Below are 22166 nucleotides of genomic sequence, written 5' to 3' on the forward strand. Positions count from 1 at the left end.
TGAAGAAAGAAGTGAAAACAGGGCACCATGTGCTTTTGTGGGTTATTGGCTTTTTCTGCATCACAGAGGGCCAGGGCAGGGATGGGGGTACAGTGGCTATTTGAGAATTTGCTGGTAATCACAGCCCCTTGGGTAATACAACAGTAGAGATTTCTTGCTAGTGTTCACATGGACTGTTTGTGGCATGAATTCCAGTTCAGGAAATGTCAGTCATGGAATGGGTGGTAAAGTTACCCATTAAATGGTGACTGAATGATTCTTGAAGAGTTTGGGGTGAGAAGTTAGGACACAAGAGCTACAGGAATATTAGTTATACAAGACAAGAAACTTCTATTCATGTAAAATAACAGTGAAGCCAGGGATAAAAATGGAGAACCCACCACATAAAGTGGGAGTTCCAGAGTTCAGGAGAAAAAGAGGAAATTATTCATTAAGAAAACAAAGCAAGCAACAATGTATCTCCAGAGTCCCCATGAATTTGCTCTGTGAACTGCTTCTCGTATATTTTCCTTTAGGAAAAGGACCCCAATCCCTGGGCTTCCATGGACTATTTGATATTAGGGGGAGATAGGTGAGTGCCCCATAAACTCATTCTTTTTAGCTTCCCCACACACACACATTTCCCTCGGAAATCTCAGGATCTGACATTTTGCCCTCCAACCAAGTTTTTCTGCAGAATATCAAAATATCACTTGTCTAGGTCTCCAGAGATGGGTGTGAAAGGCCCTAATTCCCAAGCAATCATTCAGGCTAACAGTATCAAATAAATAAAGGACAGCCTTTCTCCTATCCATATGCTTTTCACCAAAAAATTCTAGTTATGAAAATTAAGGACGTCATTGAAAGTATCAAACACCAAGCCCAGCTCACCATTTATTGCAGTCTCTGCTTTAATGTAGGCCTAATGGGTGATTTTTTTTTTGCCTCATTCTCAAGGAGAGCTTTTTAAACCAAAGCCTCTGCTCATAATGTCATCTCCTGAAATTTACTGCTCTGCCAGTGACCATTTTTCAGTACTCATTCCATTCAAGGCACAATGATGGGGGAAGGCTGGCAGTCTTATGCTATGAAAGGAGACAATGAGATTAATCCAAGCATGGAGCAAAATTTCCACTACCTTCTGTTTTCACCTACTGTTCCTTTTCCTCAGAGAATACCAATGAATGTGACCCCCGAAGTCTTGTGAAACAAAGCCTCTGACTTAGTCTGGAGTAAATGGGCCCTAACATCACTTCCATCCACCTTTCCATGCAGAGAGGTGGATAAAGGGAACTTCTTCGCTCTTCCAGAAACAGGGATGTGGACTTGGAGAACCAGGACAGACCAGGACAGTTTAGAATCCTTCCATGAACACAGTACAATGCCCAATGAGCCGTAAAGTCAGATCTTAGGGTAGGTGATTGCTAATCATTCCCTGACTGTATAAAATGGTGATACAACTGTAAACAGTCAGTGGGGGATGAAGTGGGGGGTAGGGGTGGGGGTGGAGGCCTATTAAAGGAACACGCCAGAGGGGCAAACTATCTATTTCTAGAATTCTAATGTGTCCCATCACACAAGCTGAGTCACTCCCCACCAGCAATGGAATCTGGGTGCTACTTCTTTTAGGAAGGGCCTGTCCAACTGTTGGGAAACAACATTTCACAGTAAAGAGACAATATGCCACAGTGGAGAGAGATCTAGCCCTGGGGTGAAGAGGATAATGGTTCAAGTGCCACACCAGACACAAACTGACTTTGTGACCCTGGGCACTTGTCTTGCAAGGGTTCTCAGTGCCCCAAGCAGAGCAGTAGAAATCTACCTTAGGAGATGGAGTTTCTGACTGGAAGTTTCCAACACTGAAGAAATCATGGATCTTCTAAAAAAATCAATATACTAAGACAGACTTTAGAGCTGGACAGAGGGATGTCATCAAGAGCAATTTCACTCTATAGATGAAGAACTCCAGGCTTATGCAAGGTTGGGGTCTTGGCCAACGTCTCATATGTAGTGGGGAAGAGCAGACACCTGATCTCAGGTCTGGCTCCAGCTCCAAGGCCCATGCCCCTCTGAGCATCACCTCTCACCCTGGGCTACTCTGAATGGAACAAACCCCATTACAGGAACCATTTTTTTTAATGAACATGATAACAAGGAGGCCCAAAGCCATTAACTCATCTGTGTGACTTATCTGTGTCCTCCCAAAGCCACAGTCTTTGGTCAGAGCTTTCCATCTCCTCATGTGTCTCTGACCTGGATTGAAGCTGCTACTTTTTCCCAGAGGGCAGGCACCAGTCACATCACAGGACTTTCCAAAGGGAGGAAGATGTTTTACCAGGAGAACACAACATCTGGCCTTCTCCTCCATGAACTGGTATAATGGATACCCCAGGCAGGCTGGAGGCTCATCAGACAAGAACAGCTGCCCCCTAAGGCCATTGACTTGGAGGCCAAAATAACTGAAACAGAAACAGGAGCATAGAGGGTAGAGTGGCTTGTCTAAGGCCACATAGCTAATTAATGTTAGTGCCTGGCTTTCAGATCAAGCCTTCTGTGGTAACTCATAAGCAAGGATGAAAGAGTCATGCTGCCATCAATCATGAGGATGAGGAGCCTTGGATACCTCCAAGGCTTTCCACAGGTCTATAGTAGAAGAGACTAGAAGCAAAAATGGCAAGAATACAGAGGGTTGCAGTTGAGCGGTCTTTTGCAGTCACTTTTTGGCTTCAGTCCAATATTCTTGGATCTCTATTCTTTGCTCTGTTCACCAATTAGAGCATTAACACCATCCCCCTCTCAAACAACCTTGGATTTAATTATATTGTATTTTTTTATATTTATTCTGCACATACTGATTTATGTGCCCATTGTGTCCCATTAGAAAGTAAGTTTGGGGCAATTAGGGGTTGTTTCATTCCTTGCAATTGCATCCCTGGTGCCCAGCACAGTGCCTGACATCTATTTATTCATTGGCTGATTTATAATCCTGTAAGATGATAGACTTAACTAACATCATCAAGAATCCCCTGTACAAGACAGTATCCCATGCAGCACTGGGGGCTATAAGTGCTCCCACTCCAAATTCTAGGAAAACCCCTCTGCTTGATATTCTCCCTCTGGCCACAATGCCCCCTGTCAGCTTTGGTGTGCAAGAAGCCGAGAGAGGGGAGCAGAGCAGCCCTACAAATGACTTCTGGGACTTCCATTCCAGCGTCAGAGAATGGTTATCTCGGTGATATAAGCCACTGCCTTTTCATGATTCCTGTTGCTCTGGACTTCCTCCTAGAGTGAGAGTTTGAAGCAAATCCTTTTGCCCCATCTCCTCTTTCATCTGTGGGTGACAGGGAAGTTCTAAGATGGGAGCAGGCAGCACAGAGATGAGGAGATCAGAGCAATCTTCTAAGAGAAAAGCAGAGCAGGCAGCTGAAGAGAGGAGAGGGAAAGATAGAGAAAGCCCAGTTCAGACCTGAAGATCCAAAAGGACTAACCACAGACCTACAAGAAGCTTCTGGCCCACTGACACAGCCTGGTGGATAGGAGGGCTCCCTTGCCAGTAGCTGCAGAAGGAAAAGCCGCCCGCTCTCTCTGGCTTCTTTAAACAGTGTATGTGGTAGGGCTACCATGGTGCAATGTGTCTGAGTAAAGTCTTCCATGGTTAGTATTCCCTAGTGACAGATCATTCTCTTCTCAGGTCAAAGCAGATAAAGCCTCAAAAGGAAGCCAGAGAGCTGACCAAACACAAAGGGAGAGGCTGGCACTGCTACCACCCTTTCCCCATCCCCAATTCTTGATTGGACTCCAATCAGGATTCCAGAGTAGTTTTGTACTTTAATTTTATCAAAGGTAAGACAGGAAAATTTTCTCTGTCTGTCTCTGTCTCTCTGTCTTTCTGTCTCTCTGTCTTTCTGTCTCTCTGTCTCTCTCTGTCTCTCTGTCTCTGTCTCTCTGTCTCTCTCTCTTTCTCTTCCTCCCTCCTTCCCTCCCCCTCCCTCCTTCTGTCTGTCTCTGTCTCCTCTCCCTCTCCCCTTCCTCCTATCTATCTTCTCTGTCTCTTTTTCTGTGTCTCTATCTATTGACAACATACTTAATTCCTGAGCTTGAGTCCTTATTTAGTGGACCTGACTTAGGAAGGAGCATGACAGGCCTGGACCTGTGAAAACCCATTCACTCAGGCCATGGCAGGGATCCGGGCAGCAGGCAGCAAAGGGACAGAGCCTTGGGGAGGCAGACCATAACATTCAGTCAACTCTGAAACATGCCTCTGTATCTTCCCCCCCTAATCAGATACTGACCTGCTGGCTGGAAATCCCACTCCTGTAATCTGCCCCCCACTTAGTCATGGGATCATAGAGTCAGAGGTGGAAGGGCCCTTAGGACTCATCAGGTCTAGCACCCACATTTCACAGATGAAGAAACTGAGGTGAAGTTATATGATCAAAGTTACATATATAATCCTGAAACTTGAGCTGAAAGGGCCCCTGGAGGCCACTGAGGCCAATCTAGCCATTTTGCAGAAGAGGAAAGTGAGGCCTGTGGAGGTAAAGTGACTTGGCACAAATATACAGGCACTAAATGGGAAAGCCAGGATCTACATGCAGTCTCCCTGGTTCCATATCCCAAGCACTTTCCATGATATACAACCTTCTTCTGGGTATTAGTGCTCTGATGATGCTCTGACACCTTCACCACACACACACACACACACACACACACACACACACACACACACACACAAACTCAGAGGGAGTTCCGTCACCTGGGGATTTCCTTATATCAATAACATCATGGACCCAGGCCTTACCCCATCTGTCAATGATGAGTAGGAGTCCAGCAGCCCCAGAGCCAGGTAAAGAAATAACTGCTGTATTAGCCAGAGGTTCCAACAATAGGGTCAAGGTAGAAAGAAATGGAGCAGCATCCTTGGGACTCTCTAAGTAAAATGTATAGAAGGTGCTCCTCAACTTTACTCTCTTGGGAATTCCAATTCAGATTTTTACTTTGTGAATATGGAATGAAGGAGGACTAAAGCAGTTGGCTGATCCCTGGGAACACTTCTACCCAATTACCTGAACCTAATGCATTCATTCAGGTGTATACTAGTCAAACCCTCATTTACTCAGGGTTGGCACTTTCATAGCATGCAGGAAGAGGGGGAGGAAGAGGGGAAGGGAGAGGAGGAGGAGGAGGAGGAGGAGGAGGAGGGGGAAGGAGAGTAAGAGGAGGAGGAAGGTTCTTGTGGATGTTGGAGCTGGTCCACCTCTCTTAGAAAAGGTCTCTGCAGAAGTTTGGTCAAATGCCATTTTGATCTCTCACTACCTTGTAGAGTCAGAGACCTTGAAAAGTTTTCTCTTGGCCTTAACAATAGCCCACAGACTTCTTGTAGCACCCCCATTGCAGTATGGGATCATGCAGTGAGTTCCCTGAGCACTTCCCTGGAGACCTGCGTTGGGTGGGTTTTGGTCTGACCAAGACATTGTTTATTGGTTTTTAACTTCTTGGGGCCAAGATCCCACTGGCAGGAAGAATTCCACATCAGCAGATGTGTGCCTTCTAGAAATGACCCTCCCACATCTCCTTGCCCAGCCTAATTACCTCCAGCTTTGGAAGCTGGCCTGCCAGAAAGGGGCCAGAATAACCAGCTCATGATTCTGAGTGGGAGGCTATTGTAGAAAAATTAGAAGCACCTAAGATTGAGGGGTCCCACCCAAATGAAATCAACAATGCTTCTTAATGTCCCACAAACTAGAGTCTAGACAAAGTCCAGAAAAAGAGGGTAGAGAAACTCACCAGCTGCAGAGATCAGTAAAGGTGAAGGACAAAATGAAGGATGCCTGACCTTAGTGAGAAGGTCCTTTCCATGACTGGGCCAGGAATTCTTCAGCAGCCATGCCTGTTTGCTCCAAGTTCCATTACACATGAAAGACTTACCCTGAAAGACATAAAACAACATGATGGTAAGCAGTGGAACACTGGGCCAAAGTCTGTGAGCAGAGCTAACATTTGGGTTAAAAGTATGAGGCTGTGGGGGAATAAGTCACAAGAGAGAGAGGGTGACATGGGGAAAACACACGCTGTTTGCACCTAGTTATATCTGAAAACCAAGCTGACAGTACCAACCTGTGGGCGCAAGCTCTGGGTCTAGGCAAGGTTAAACACTATCCATTATATTCCAGGCCTGAGGCCAGTGCACATTCTAGCTCTGGCAAAAAAAGGGGGTGGGGGAAGCTGTTGATTCTGGATAATGGACAGGGTTATATTTCTGTCACATCAAAATTTTTAGGTTGCCTCAAACTTCCAGAGGACAGGATAATGAAAATGAAGTTTGGATTTCATCAGAAACCAATATTCCAAATGAGCCCCATGCTATGCCAGTGAAGAAATGTTCTGAAAGCCCTTAGATCCCTGGTCTTTCCCCAGATTCTGCAGAAAATCCACAACTTCTTTGCAAGGAGGAAGGAACCATCAGAGTGCTATGATTCTATGGAAAGCTAGTCCCCATACATAGATTCAGGTCTGCCCATCCTCCAACAAGCCCTAACCAGAGGCTGCTACTATATTGTATATATCATCCTAAGGTAAGCACCTCCTCCCACCCAAGGCTGCCAGATTTGGATTGAAGTCAAGAAAGCATCTTTCCCAAGACATCTGTCACTCTGCAGCCATCCCAGCATCGAGCTCTATAAAGTTGGCCATTTGGGCTAGACCATAGAGTGTATGAGGGAACAGACTGTGGAATCATCCTGAAGAGGTGGTCTGAGCCTGGCTTATAAGGGTCTTTAAATGTCAACCAAAGAAGCTCATATAGTAACCTAAAGGCAGAGAAGCCACTGGAACTTCTTGAAAAAAGTGACAGTGGTCAGCCTTGTCCTTTGACATTATTAATATGGTGATGGCATGAAGGGTGGCCAGAAAGGGGAGAGGGTGGATAAGGAGAGAAGAATTAGGCCAAGTGACAGGCAATAGAGACTGAGTGTGATGGTGTAAATAGAAGAGAGACAAACATAAGACATGATGAGGTGGGATTAACAAGGCTTCACATGTGGCTACACATAAGGAGTGAGGGACAGCTAGGAATCAAGCATGAAGCTCAGATTGTGACCCTGGGGGCAAGAATAATGACTGAATCCCCGAGAGAAGTTTGGGACTGGTTTGGTGGAAAGGGAAGTTGATGAGTTCTGTTACAAATCTGCTGACTTTGAGATGCTTGTGGACCATCAGATGAAGATGTCAGCCAGGCAGTGAGTGATGAGGGACTGGAGCTCAGGAGAGAGATAGGTCTGGATATATGAACTTGGGAGTGATCTGTGTAATACCTATGCTATCTGAACTCATGGGGGCCGATGACATCACCAAGAGAAAGAGCAGAAGCAAAAGAGAAGATGATCCAGTAGACAATGATGGACCCACAAAGACCAAGAAGAATCAGTCCCACAGATAGAACCACAACAGAGCACCTAGGGAGGAGAGACTGCCAAGAAGGGTGGGGAGCTAGAGTGGCAAATGCTGAGTGAAATCGAGATAACAAATAAATGTTTCATTGAATTTCATTGAATCCTGGTGGAAATCTTCAAGACACTCTCCAAAATGTCAATGCCCTTCCTAAAATGAGCAACCCAGAACTTGACATATATAAATGTGCATAATATGTATGTTATGTAAATATATTACATATACATATATTATATACACACATGTGTGTTAGCTGACATTTACATAGCTCTTTAAGGCTTGCAAATTGCTTTACATGTTAACTCATTTGATCCTCACAACAACCCTGTGAAATAGGTGTTATTATTATATACATTTTACTGATGAGGAAACTGAGGCTGAGAGAGATTTGCCCAGGGTTTGAGGTAGAATTCAGACTCAGATCTTCTTCACTCCAAGGCTGTACTCTACAGAGGTACCCACAGTATTACAGATGTTGTCTCACAGGGACAAAGCCCAGTAAAAGAATCTCCTGTGTACTGCACACTCTGCTTCTTGTAATGTTAACTAAGATGGCTCATCGTGTCAGAGTTACATTGAACTTGAAGTCCACTGAAAGCCCCAGATCATTTTTTTTCTGACAAACTACCGCCTAACTTTGCCTCCTTCATCTTACACTTGTAAAGGTATTCTTTTCAAACTATTTCTTCAATTACATGGCCCAGAATTCTGCTGGTCCTAGAAGCCATAGCTAATAGCCTACAGTCTGGAAACTCCTCTAGCTTGCCTTGAACAGCTGGGTATTTGCCCTTCTCCAGCCCAGGGCACCTCACCAAGGCTCCACCATCTCTCACTGATCACTGACCGCAGACCAGCAATCCCATATACAAGCCCTTTGGGCACTCCTGAGAGGGGCAGCATCCAGGTCTGGTGACTGATCCCTTCCCTCTTTTCCCAGATCTCTACTCCTCCACCAAATCAATATTCCTGAAACAAACCCATGTCACTCACTCCCTGTTAATGAAGTTTGAGTAGTTCCCTAACACCTTAAAAACAAAATTCAAATTCTTCATTGGGGGAGAGGGGAGAATAAAAAAGAAATTTGCTTGATAATTTTGTTGAATTTTGAATGAAATAGCAATGCGCCATCATCTTTTTTTTTTTTCATTAGGCAATGGGGTTAAGTGACTTGCCCGGGATCACACAGCTAGTAAGTATTATGTCTGAGACTGGATTTGAACTCAGGTCCTCCTGAATTCAAGGCTGGTGCTTTATCCACTGTGCCACCTAGCTGCCCCACAATCATCTTTTTTAATTGTGCTGTTATAGAAATGCTTGTTTTATTATACAATTTCAAAATAAAATTTAATAATGAAAAACAGAAAGAAAGGTCTCCTCAATCTGGCCACTTCCAGCCTTTCTAAGCTTGTTTCATATGACTCCTCTCTGTTCCAGACAAATTTGCCTGCTAGCTGGTCCCTGATTTTGACATTCCATCTCTTGTCTTTCTACCCTGGACCTAGAATCCTCTGCCTCTCAAAATCCTGTCATTTTCAAGGTTCAGCTCAGGCACCACCTTCTATTTAAGCTTTTGCTGATCTCCCCACTTCCACATAGGCTTTCTCCCTGCTCAAAGTGCTAATGTTTACCTCTTTGTACAAGCTATATGCTATATCCTCCAAATGAAATGTAAGTTCTTTGAGGGCAGGGACTGTTTACACAATTTCAACAATTATATACCCACAGTGTTAACTATATGTGGTGCTTTGCATGTTGTAGGGCCTTTAAAAATCTTCATTGAATTGAATTTACAGAACATAGAGGTGCTCATTGTCTCTTGCCTTCTTTCTTGGATTTCATCTACCTATTGTTTTTGTCCTATCTTCTAGCCCAAAGATCACTCTCCTTAGCAGAGAAGAACAAAAGAAAAATAAGTACTTTCAGTTCAGAAACAACTGGGAAATGGCTAAGCAAACAGTAGTATAGGAATGGAATGGAATGCTATGGTGCTGTGAGAAATGAGAAATCTGGTGACTATGGAGAAACCTGCAAAGATCTTTGTGAACTGATGCAGAGGGAAGTGAGCAGAACCAGGAAAACATTCTACACAGTAACTACAACTGTTTTGATGGAAAGCAACATACCCTCAAAATCAAAGATAAATGTAGCAAAAGTATAAAGATCAAGCAGGACTCAAAGGAAAAGATACAGGAAGATACTTTCAATCCCCTCCTTCATGGAGGTGGAAGATCCACATGATTTTGGACTTTCTCAGTAAGTCAATAACTTGTGCTGTTTTTTTTTCCTTTTAAAAATGCTATTTACTATATGGGCTGGCTCTCTGGGAGAGGGTGTGGGAGGGATATAGGGGATAATTCAAATTATGTAAGAAACAGAAAGCAGCAAAAGAAACTTATTTTTAAAAAAACACTCTTTGGGTCTGGCCATCCAACCAGTTTCAAATCCACTGAATTACACTCTTTTCTAGTCCCCATCTCTCCTTTGTCCACAGAATAGGTAACAGGAGAGATTTTGTCAAATGACCTGACTCTCCAGTTAAGAAAAAAATGTAAGAATCCAGGGGTTTTCTAAGTATTTAGGAATTTGTAGTCCAACGGGAAGAATTGATCATAGATTCTGAATGACTATGCAAAGAGATATTTTTAAAGGACAGAGAAGCAAGGCAAGAGAAGACAGAAGAGAAAGGCCATTATGGGAGCAGAGGATGCTGCATCATGGCCATAGGTCAAGTCCCTTGGGAGAATCTTGTAGCGTGTGGTCTAAAACAAACACCTGCATCCTAGACATCAAAAAGACTTTGGCCTAAGCTTAAGAAATGTAGAGAGTGACCTTAGTACTTTTTTTAAAATTCCCTCTCTGTTTCCTTGTTCCCCTCTCCAAAATGGATACATTCGGCAGGAATTTATGACTTTTTTCTTCACATAAAAATATAATTGATCGCTAAGAACTGGTTATGCTTTTTCATTTGGATCTATGATCACTGATTCATCAACCAGCAATAGTGACTCCATTACCTAGCTGATAATCCTATTTTCCCTAATACAGTTTTAAGACAATAAAAAAGCCTTTTTGATGGTAATTATTGCACATACAGATTCTCTGCTCCCAACACAGACCTTCTAGAACCATCACATACATTTGTGTGATATTCATCCTCTATCCCCTGTCCCTGTTTTCTTCTCATGCATGTGCCTTTTTCAGACCCAGTTTGATCAGTGAGCTCCCTGTGCAGGCTCCTTGGCCTCTTTTGACAAGTCTCTATATCCTTCCTCACTGGAATACTTTTCATTTGCATCTTCTGGATTTCTTTGTATCCTTAACATTCATCATTTTGATGATGCAGTAACAATCTATGACTCCCCTAGGCTGTAATTCATTCCAGCATTTCCTCTATAGGAGTTCAATGTTTCAATCACTACTTCAAGGATTCACAATTTCAATAGAGTGGGGATGCCCTCGACTTAATGAGACCCATCTACAGTCTATCAAATTGTCTTTGAGGGGAGCTGGGTATCATTCCATCGGGGTCAACTTGGAGCTAACCCTCTCCAACCTTCATTCAGTGGGTGTGTGGACAATAAATGCACAGACATTACATGGCAAGCCATTGAAGGCTAGTGAAACCTAACAGTTTCAGTTTCATTGGGTCAGCCTTTGAGGTAACAGCCATAAAGCATTAGAATAAGGCTGGAGTGGAGGACTTTGCTCTTCAAAAATGGGAACAATTCTCCATTTACTTGGTCCAAGATCAGAGTATTACTCTGGGGTGACCATAGGCCCTCTCTTCTACCTGCCCTTTCCCTCCCTTTCTCTGTCTTTGTCTCTGTCTCTCTCTCCCTCTCTGTCTCTCTCATTCTCTCTCTCTGTCTCTCTCTCCCTTTTCCCCTCTTCCTTCCTCTATCCCTTCTCTCCTCTATGGCCCCACTCTTCTTCTTTCCTCTGTTTTCCCTTTTTTTTTAATAGATTATATATTTTCCCTCCTTGGCCAATTGGGGCTATATCTTTTTTGTTAACCCAAACATCCCCACTGCTTGCCCCCTCTCTCTCCTACCTCCCTATTGTTTCCTTTGCAGTCTTTGAACCAATTCTTTTGTTGTTTTATTATCCCTGTCTCCCAAGTAGATTACACCAGGATAATTATTGATCAAAATGAGGTTTCTGGTATTTTCTATTCCTAAATCAATCTATCATTAAGCATTTATTAAGCACTTACTGTATGCCAGCCATAGTGCTAGTTGTTAGGGAAACACAAAGAATTAAATGTCCCCAGCTTTTAAAAAGCATATTTTTTTTTAATAGGGAAGATTTAGCCAGGACATAGGGATAAGGGCTGGCCCTATGAGCTCATTGATACAGGGAACTTTCAGATGACAAAACTACCTCTGGCAATTCAAGCTTGTACCTTCTTTGAAACTTATAGTCTTAGGCAGCTGCCTAGAGAGGTAAGAGGTTAGGTGACTTACCCAGGGACACATAGTCAGCATGTATCATAGGAGGGACTTGAACCTGGCTCTTCTTGACACCAAGGCCAACATACTATGCATTATACTACACTGCCTTTTATAGGCACACACACACACAAGTCACACATATTATATGTATACACACATATACATGGATATGTACACATTTACATAGATACATAAGGATATACAAAATAAATAGAAATGAAAATACAAATCAATAGCAGGTAGTTTGGGAGGGAGGCACTAACAGTTGGGAGGATCAGGAAAGGCTTCATGCACATGGTCCTTAAGTTGTTTCTTGAAGAAAGAGCGGGACTCTGGGAGGCAGAGTTAAGGGCACAATGAAATTTGCCACAGCAGGGATGGTAAGGGCAAATTCATAGAGATAGGAGATAACATGTCCAGAACAGAGAGAAAGCTAGTTTGACTGTATTAAAGACTGTGGGAAGACCAAGTGAAGCTGGAAAGATAGTCTGGGGCCTGGTTCAAATAACCCTAAGAAACTAAACAGAGTAGTTTTTAGAGTTTGCATTTATTTAGTGGGTGATAAAAAAAAGTTTCCTGTGTTAACCTTGCCTTTTTCCTAGAGCCTTCCACAGGATTTTTATATCAACATCCCTCCCAACACTGGTGTTGTCTCTACACATTTCTGAAGTCTTTTTGTTGTTCTAAATGAACACTGGAGTGTGTGGCCTGTCAATCAACTCTCCCTCAATACTCGCAACATTTCTTTGAATAGAATGTTCAGCTTTGCTAATTTGGGGATGAGGCTGAGCTTCTCTTGATTTTTGATATATTGTTTTCCAGCTTTTCCTCTCAGTATGCATGTTGCATTTAAAAATCCTGGGTAATTCACATTGGTGTTCTTTGGAGAAAAAACTCATTACATATTTTATTGGCTGTTTGTAAAATAATTTCTTTGTTATTGTAGTCTTGGAGTTCAGTGAGTTGAAGACGGGGCTCATTCCAATTGGCATCTGGTGGATTCTGTCAATCTGATATCTATTTCTTGATTTCAATAATTATGGAAAATTCTATTGTATAATTTCCAGAAATGTGATCTTTTTGTTTGTTTTTTATATTTCTTGAGTGTCTGCTTCTGAGGTTATCTCTTGAATAGCTATCCTCTAATTATATCTCTAAGCCCCCATCCTATCAGATTGCCAGCTCTTGTCAATTCTACCTCACTCATTCATCCCCTTCTCTCCACTCACAAGGCCACCACACTAGTCCTCATAACTATCAGCTTTCACCTGGACAGTGGAAAGCCTCCTCATTAGAGTCATTCCCCAGTCTCCCTTTTACTGCCTAGATTCCACATAGCTTCCAAATTGATATTTCTAAAGCAGTTCTGACATCTTTCCACTGCTCAAGAAATTCCACTGACTCCCTTTTGCCCCTGAAATACAAAACTAGCTCTTCTCTCTAGCTCCTAAAGCCTTTTACAACCTTGCTCCAGGATTATCTTTTCAGACTCAGTTCAAATTCATCCACTCATGGACTCTAGCTTACCTTCTTTCTGGTTCTCACACACACTATCCCACCTCCTACCTCCACACCTTTGCAAAGGCTGTGCCCCTTTTCCAGAATGTTCTCCCTCTTTACCTTTATCTCTTAGGCTCCTGAGCTTCCTATAATACATACATACATACATACATACATACATACATACACACAAATACATATATGTGTGTATACATATATATATATATATGTATATAATCTCAAGTGCTATCTACAATAGGATGCCAATCCAGACATTAACCATCTTCCTCTCTTTCTACTTTATTTCCCACTAGAAATTAACTTTTACATTGTTTTGTATTTAATTTTCTATATTCATGCTCTTTCCTACAATCAAATATAAACTATGAAGTAATAGAATATTTCTTTTTACTATTATTATTCCTTAGCACATCACTTAGCATAAACTCTGGCACATATTGGGTACTTAATAAGTGCTTGGTGATTTAAATTGGATTCAGGTAAGTCTCAAAGGAAGTGCAGATGAAGTCTGTTCCCCAGTGTGATTACTCACACTCAGTGGACTTGCCATTGTTTCTGCTTTGTCGCACTCTGGCCCATCGCCATTGATGATTCCTTTTGCTTTTCTTCTGATAGTGTCTCCCTGCTTTATCTTAGCCCATACTCACTCTCTGCTGTGGTGTAGAGGTTGAGCAACTCCAAGAGGGGCCCAGTAGAGATATAGGGAGGTCTCAGTCAACCTCACTGAAAGGTAAATGTGGTGAAAGGAAAGCAATGAGGCCCTCAGATGGCAGGGTCTAGATCTGAAATCTCTGAACCCCAGAACATCAGAGGTGGAAGGGCCCTCAGCTGCCACCAACTTCAGTCCAGTCCTGAACATGGATTCCTGCTCTGATCTGCCTGAGGAGTGGTTACCAGCAAAGTCTCTGTGTATACCAGCACACCCATGAGAATCTGGAAGAGTTCGGAACTTGTAAACTGAGTCATTGGAAAGCTTTTGTGTGTTCTCTGACCCCAAGTCCTCAGGCAGTTTACAACACAGCCCCTAGATACAAGTTTTTCAATTTGTTTTGTTGTTTCGTTTTTCCCCCAGAGACAAACACAGGAAAATACAATATAAAAGCTGCACAGATCCTCATTAAAAAGTCATCACCTTGTCGTTTTTGCTCAGTCTCTCCCATAAGGCTCATCCCTACAGTCACATTAGAAGTCCTAGCCCAAAGGCCAGCCCCCCTGCACACACACACGCACATGCACACACACTCATGCACACACTTTTACATATAGATTACAAGTTATATAGGGGTAGGGGAGAGACTGATGAGTTCGTTACGGCTTGTGGCAGAAGCTGCTGCCCTCCTGCTTTCCCAGCTCAGCTGCTTTGCCTCTCTAGGGTGGCAACAGGACAAGAGGATCACAAAGATCCTGAGCAATATTTTCCAACAAGGTTTTGATGCCCTCTTCACTGTTCCTGGGCTCTAGCATCCACCTCCCACTCAGCATCGCCTCCCCTGGGACACTGGGCTGGTGAGCATCTGGCCCACACATGCAGACCCACTATACAACTCCCCCAGCCTTCTCAGGCTGTGGCCCTCTTTGTGCACCTTCCAAAGTATGGATTGGTTCTCTGCTCCTTGTGCTAATGTTGGCCTAACAATTAGCACCAGGAAAACACAGGTGCTTCATCAGCCACCGCCATACCATCCCTGTGTGGGACCGTAAGTTACAGCAAATGGAGAAGTTTGGAAGCTGTGGATAAGTTCCCTTACCTTGTCAGTGTACTTTCCAGGGATGTACACACTGATGGTGAGGTTGAAGCACACAATGCCAGAGCTAGCTCAGTGTTTGGGAGGCTCCAAGGAAAGTGTGGGAGAGAAGACTGACTACCGACTTGAGGATCTACAGAGCCATTGTGCTGACTTCATTGTTGTATGCTTGTGAAACTTGGACTGTCTACCAGCTCCACGCCAGGAAATGGAATCGCTTCCATTTGAGTTAGGAAGATTCTGAAGATCACCTGGCAAGACAACATACCAGACACTAAAGTCCTTTCCCAAACAAAACTGCCAAGCATTCCAACTCTGCTTCAGAGAGCACAACTCTAATGGGCTGGCCACATTCTTTGAATGCAAAATGTATGCTTGCCAAAAAGACTATTTTATGGAGAACTTGCAAAGGATGAGGTTTCACCTGGTGGTCAGAAGAAGCGATACAAGGACACTCTCAAGGTCTCTCTGAAGAACTTTGGAATTGGTTGCGTCACATGAGAGACATTGGCACAGGACTGCTCAGAGAAGGTGCTGTGCTGTATGAGCAAAGCAGAATTGAAGTAGCTCAAAAGAAATGCAAGCTGCGCAACTTCAGAGAATCTACCCCAAATGTTCACATGGACTATTTGTGCCTGACCTATGGTAGAACATTAGAGTTCCTATTAGTCTGAACAGCCAGAGACACACTGAAACGTGACTCTAGCATAGTGACTAGCATAGTGACATCATTTTGGTCCTCTTCGAGAATGAAGGACAACAACCACACCCCCTGCCACCCTTTTCAACTCTAGTTCTAGAAAAAGTAATCTAATCAATATTAATCCCTGGAAACAGTCAATCGTTCTGTTACTCTAATCACCATCTCTGTCTAAAACTCTTCTCTGTGACCACTGATATATATTTATATAATCTTCATGTATATATACATGTGTGTGTCTTGAATGACATATATTTATATATATGGAATGCTATGAAGACAATATGAAGGAAGAAGTGGCTTTACAATGCCAAGAGTTGGGAGGGTCCCCCTAACTACATGTGTGCCACACTACCAATGTATGTTAAGTTTGTGCTGACTCTCTCCATAGATGTTGTACATATTGGTGGGAGGGTATGCCTAGGCTTGGGGGAAAATGTTTTATACCAAGTATTTGTACTATAAAGTTCTTCACTAAAAGCTTATAGACTCAAAATACTCTAAGGTGTCCCTAGAATTCCGGGAGAAAGCAACATTCACCCTTCTGGGGACCCAATTGATGAGTGAGAATTAGCATTTGGGTGAGTGGGCCCAGAGTTCGTGCTTCGCTTGGATTACTGTAGTAATCTTCTGATTTTCTCCCTTCTAGAATCTATGTCCTGTAGAGCTGGTTAAACAATCTTCCCAAGGAACTGGTCAGAGCATCCTTTATTTAAACACATCTATTTATTTTGGTATAAAAGACTAGGTCTTCCAATCTACTTTCTCTCACAAATGAATTTCCTACATCTTGGCTGAATCATTGGAACAGAAAATAATTGAACACAAATCATTTAACACACCCAAAAGAAGTTAAGTAAAATCCTTTCATATCACCCCTGTCAAAATGGATGAAATGATCTACCCAGAGTTTCAGCCTCACTTTGTATAGACATGAAACCCAGAAGGATCCAAATTATGTCTTCAAGGAACATTGGCCTTGGAGAGAGTGAAAAGTGATGTTTCAAGGAAATCACTGAGTGTTTGCTGGCCACACCCTGCCCTCCACCCCAAACAATAAAATCAATTCTCAGAGTCCTTGTCAGAAAATTGCCCTCTAATTATAATTAGCATTGTTTTTACAGCCACATCAAGGTTAATGACATGCATGGCTCCAGGTATGTCATATGCTGTAAAACTATGGTATTGTCCAAAGAGTCCCATATTTGGAGCAAGAAGACTGGGAGGGGGCCTTTCACCCAACTCCCCCACTTTGTTATAAGATCTTGAGTGAGTTGTCCCCTGTTTCCTCTTCCCTCCATCAAATGAGGGTCTTACATTAGACAATCTCTAAGCCCCCCAGCAGCTCTAACAGGGTGTGGATAATATGTGTGGGGAACCCATCATTACTATGCATACAAAGACCTCATAGTTGGGTGATCTAATCCAACCCCTGGCCTCATGATGGGGATACTTTCCATCTGGAAAGCACAAAGCCTCTTTCTGTGGCTTTGTTTAGTTAGCTGAGCCTAAACAGTCTAACGACCCCACCCCGGGGGTGAAGCTCAGGGCTCTGTCTGTACACTTCTGTTTTCCAGTGGTACAAATGTAGTTGTAAAAATATACACGCTACTCATTGTAAACGGGCTCACTGTAGCTGAACTGTAAATAGACGTGTAATTTGGCTGTAAAAATTCACTACTTGACGAAAGGGGGTGTAAAAGCTGTCATGACCTGTAGCACAGATATACTCCAGGAGGACTGGACTTTCTGGCTGGCCTGGTACAGATGCTCCTGAATGGAAGGAAGATAACAGGCCCTGGGCCAATGTCCATCCAATCCTGTCCAGGCTAAGGGGAGGTACTGGTTCCACCAGACCAGACTGCTTTCCAAACTTAATTGCTAGGAAGCATGAGACCTGCCTGGGCACTATCAAAAAAAGAAGAGGGCTGTGGCTGGGGATGGAGGAGATGCTGTTCATGGAAACAGTAAGAAAGTCAAAAAAATCAACTCTATTGTTGCTACTATTTCCTCTGTCAAGGAGAAAAAGCTGGAGATCAGAAAGGACTTGGTAAAAATCATTAGAAGGCAGCTAAATCCCATGCTCAGTGAAGAAATGGCAAAGAATCAAAGCATCAGGAGGAAGGAGAAGATGAGAGAAAGATAGAGAGGGGTAGGGACAGGCAGGCAACTGGGTGGCACAGTGCATAGAGTGTTATACTTAGAATCAGGAAGACCTGAGTTCAAATTATGCTTTTGTCATTTACTAGCTCTGTGACCCTAGGTAAATCACTTAGCCTTTCTCAGCCTCAGTTTCCTTAGCTGCAAAATTAAGACAGTAATAGCCCTTCCTTCCAAGGGTTGTTGTGAGGATGAGATAACAAGTGTGTGTATGTGTATGTATGTATGTGTGTATATTGCATTCTAAAACCTTAAAGTGATATGTAAATTGTATACGTATGGATGTGTATGCACATACCACTTTAGGGCTGGGAAAGCATGTTCCATATAATATCAACTTTGATTCTTCCAATAAATCCATGAAGTACATATTCTAGCTATCTCATCCCTTTCTACCAATGAGATCATCGAAATTCAGATAGGTGACATGATGTGCCCCAAGGCCCAGAGCTAATGAGATTAGGGGCCATAAGTTGATGAGTTCTGGCCAGGTGGCCCCACTGACCCACAGTGTTGGATACTGAAAGAACTGGCAGTCATGACTGCTGAGACACTGTCAGGGATAGCTGAGAAATCCTGAAAAACTGGAAAAGATGCCAGGATGTATCAATCAAGTATTTATTTAGTGCTCACTGTGTGCCAGGCACTGTGCTGTGCTGGAGACACAAAGTCAAAAGGAGAATGGGCCCCAATGATTTTGATGACAATCATTGGCAAAATTCTGTGACACATTGTTAGGGCTAAATGGAAAGGCTTCCATTTCAACTTTAAAAAGTCATTAGCTTCCCCTGTACTAGATGGGGGTCAGCATGGGTGGATGAACATCTGTCCAGGGGAGAGCAACCAAGATGGTGGCTGTCTTGGGGTTCAAGGTCCTGGTCTTGGAGGGTCCATTGAAAGAAATCAAGATGTTTGTACTAGAGAAAAGAAGACTGGGAAGACGTCATCCTCAGTAGATGGTGGTATGTAGCACAATGCCTGGTACAGAGGATGCACTTAATAAGAGTTTGTGGACTTCAAATATTTGAAGGGCTGCCGTGTAAAAGTGCTGTTGGACTTGTTCTGTTTGGTCCCAGAGAACAGACCTAGAAGCAGCAGCCAGAAGCTACCAAGGGCTCAGCCTCAGCTGGATATTAGGAAAATTTCCCTCCCAGTTAGCCAAATGTCCTGGTTAGGCATGCAGAGGGTTCCCTCTCATTGGAGGCAACAGGCAACAACTTACAGCCTGTTTGTTAGGTGTGTTGTAGAAAGGATTCTGTTCTAGATGTTGTTTGGACTCAGTGGCACTCGAGGCCCCTTCAGCTCTGAGACGTTGTGACTCTGTAAGCATTGGGAATGGGAAGCAGTGACCATTGAAAGCTCACATGACTTCCTCGAGGGCCAGACATTCTGGGAGAGCCACATTTCTTTTGGTGTTTTTTTTTTCTTTTTCTCATCAAGGTAGACCATTTAGACTTTGTTGAGATTGGTAGAAAGAGAGGATATCATAGATGTAGTATACCTTAGTCACAGCAAGGGATTTTTCAGATTCTCTCCTACTCTTCCTGCAGACAAGATGGAGCTATGCAGGCTAGATGTGAAACACAGGTGTGTTGATTTGGGATTGGCTTATTGGCTAAACAAAAAGGGTAGGAAAGGCAACCAGCATTTGTTAAGTGCTTACTATGTGACAGGCACTGTGTTAAACACTGGGGATATAAATACAAGCAAAGAGAGAATCCCTGCCCTCAAGGAGTTTACATTCTAAATGGGAGAGACAACCCACAAAAGGAAGCTAAAAAGAGGGGAGAAGGCTAGAGGAAGAGGGGGGCACCTCCTCAGAGGCATGGTGCCAAAGTCCTGAGATTAGAGTAATTACTAATACAGCTATGCCTACTTGGATGGCCATCTCTCTAGGAGTGCCCACCCCGGAGATCTCTCACAGGAACTGTTCTCTCTTATCAGTGACATAAATCAAAGCACAACAAGAAATGTACCAACTGGGAGGGCTGGTTAACCTGCTGGGTGACAGAACCCAGATGTAAAACTTTACAACTGTGAGGCAAACGTAATTAGGTGAAACCTTATGGGGATGAACATAAATGTCTACATTGGGGTTAAAATTAAAAGAAGCTCACCAGGGCAAATAGGGGAAGTGTGGCAAAAAAATTCATATGAAAATGGGCCCTAAGAGACATGCTGTGGTGGAAAGAGCGTGGTTCAAATCGCACCTCTACCATTCCTGTGTCTGGGAATCAGTTTCTTCATTTGTAAAAGAAAGCAGTTGAATTGGATGGCCTCCAAAGCCCCTTCCAGCTCATAATCTCAGATCCTCGCACATCATGGTCCAGTCAGGAAAAAAAAAATCTACTCGAGCTGGAGGCAAAGGTGCTGGATTCAAGTCCTGCTTCTGTCACTAAATGCCGGTGTGATCTTAGGTGAGCTGCTTAATCTCCATGGGAGAATGAGGTGGGGAAAGGGTCAGGATTAGACCTCAGAGGAGCTCTAAATGCACTGAACTTTAACTTCTCTGGTATGGGGCACAACAGATGAAGAAACTTCCTGTACTGCCACTGCACCTTCTGTTCCACTTAGCAGATTGCTTGGGGCACTAAGATATGAAGTGACTTGCCCAGGTTAAAAGCCTAGGATGTGTCAGAGGTGAGATTTGAACTCAGGTCTTTTTACTCCAAAGTCAATCCTCTTTCATGACTCCATGTGCCTTGCTCACAGTAAAACACTCAAACCCATCAATGAGTTAGGGGGTGACTGCCCCAAGCATGTGAAGATTTTCCCGCCCAGAATGGTGGATGAGAAGAATTTGTTCCAATGGTCATGTAGGCAGGGGAAGCTTAGAGCATGGTTAGACATGGAAGATGGTCATCCACTGCATCCCAGGCCATCACCAGTCCTCCTGACTTTTGTCCTGCCACTGGACTTCAATGACTCAGGAAGACAGAGTGAGGCTGATGACTGTGCTGCTCTGCCTCCCTTAAATCTAATATACCCATGAGTCGAGACTCCATGATGTCATTGGTTCTCTTCAAAAACAAAGGGCAAACAATGACAACAGTAAAGGCCTAAGTCGTGGTTTCTGAGCTGAACTGAATTCTCTCCAATTTGCAGGTGAGTAAACTGAGGGACCAGTGGTGCTTTTCCCAGGGTCACATATCTCACTGAGCATCCGAGGCTGAACTTAAAGTCTCCTCTTTCAACATTACAATTCCTCCATTAAAGATACTCCCTGCCACCCTGTCACCCCCACCCCCACTGTACACACGGATGCACCTCCACTTTTTATGAGCTAGGCCCTTAAGATGGATGAGGCTGCCTGGTCTCTACTGGGGGTGACGACTCTAAGACAGCAAGAGATGGAGCCACAACTTATGCTCTGAGGCCCTGACTTCCCCCTCTGACTTTCAAGCCCACAGAGCTCCACACTGCCCCTTTATCTTTGGGGTCAGGCATATTTCATCCTTTCAGAGCCAAGCAGTGCGTAATGGTATCCCCAGGACAGAAGGGAGGGGAAGGGCGGCAGCTGAAACTCAGAGTTTCCTGCCTACTCCAGGCACGTGTCACCGCCCCGAATGTTATTCCAACCTTGTGTTTTATCCTTTAAATTAAACATACAGTAAGTGTTTTGTGTTTTTGCATTTAATTTCCTGACTTTTTTTTTTAAGTGTGTGGGGGTGAAAAGAATAGAAGAGATTCATGGAGGGTTTTATTGTGTGCTCAAGAGGCTGCAGCGACCTTTGTGGAGCCGATCGGGTCTCCAGAGAAAACTCATAATGAAGGGGGCTTTTTGTTTTGTTATTTTAGCATGTGTGCTGCGTCCTCAAGCGCACAGATTTATAAAGGCTCCTAGAAGCTTCACACAATAGCCTCGAGCTAGGGCTTTGGCGTCATTTGGGTTTTGTCGGGTAATTACATTGCCCTGATGTATTTATAGAAACTTGGGGGCACACACTGCAGTGGGCCGGCGCACCCAGTAAAATCAGAAGGCTTCAGGAAAGGTGCCTGAGTCACTCAAAAGCATGGGCAGGGGTGTGAGGAGAGATACTGTGATCTTTTCTCAGGTCGAATGTTTCTCTATTTATCCACTGCATTCGGCACCGTTGACTCCCTTCTCTTCTTGGGTACTCTCTCCTCTCTGAGTTTTGGGGACACTCCACTTTCCTAGTT

This window comes from Phascolarctos cinereus, unplaced genomic scaffold (assembly GCF_003287225.1).
Source record: "Phascolarctos cinereus isolate Bilbo 61053 unplaced genomic scaffold, phaCin_HiC Scaffold_4;HRSCAF=312, whole genome shotgun sequence".
In the NCBI taxonomy this organism is placed as follows: Eukaryota; Metazoa; Chordata; class Mammalia; order Diprotodontia; family Phascolarctidae; genus Phascolarctos; species Phascolarctos cinereus.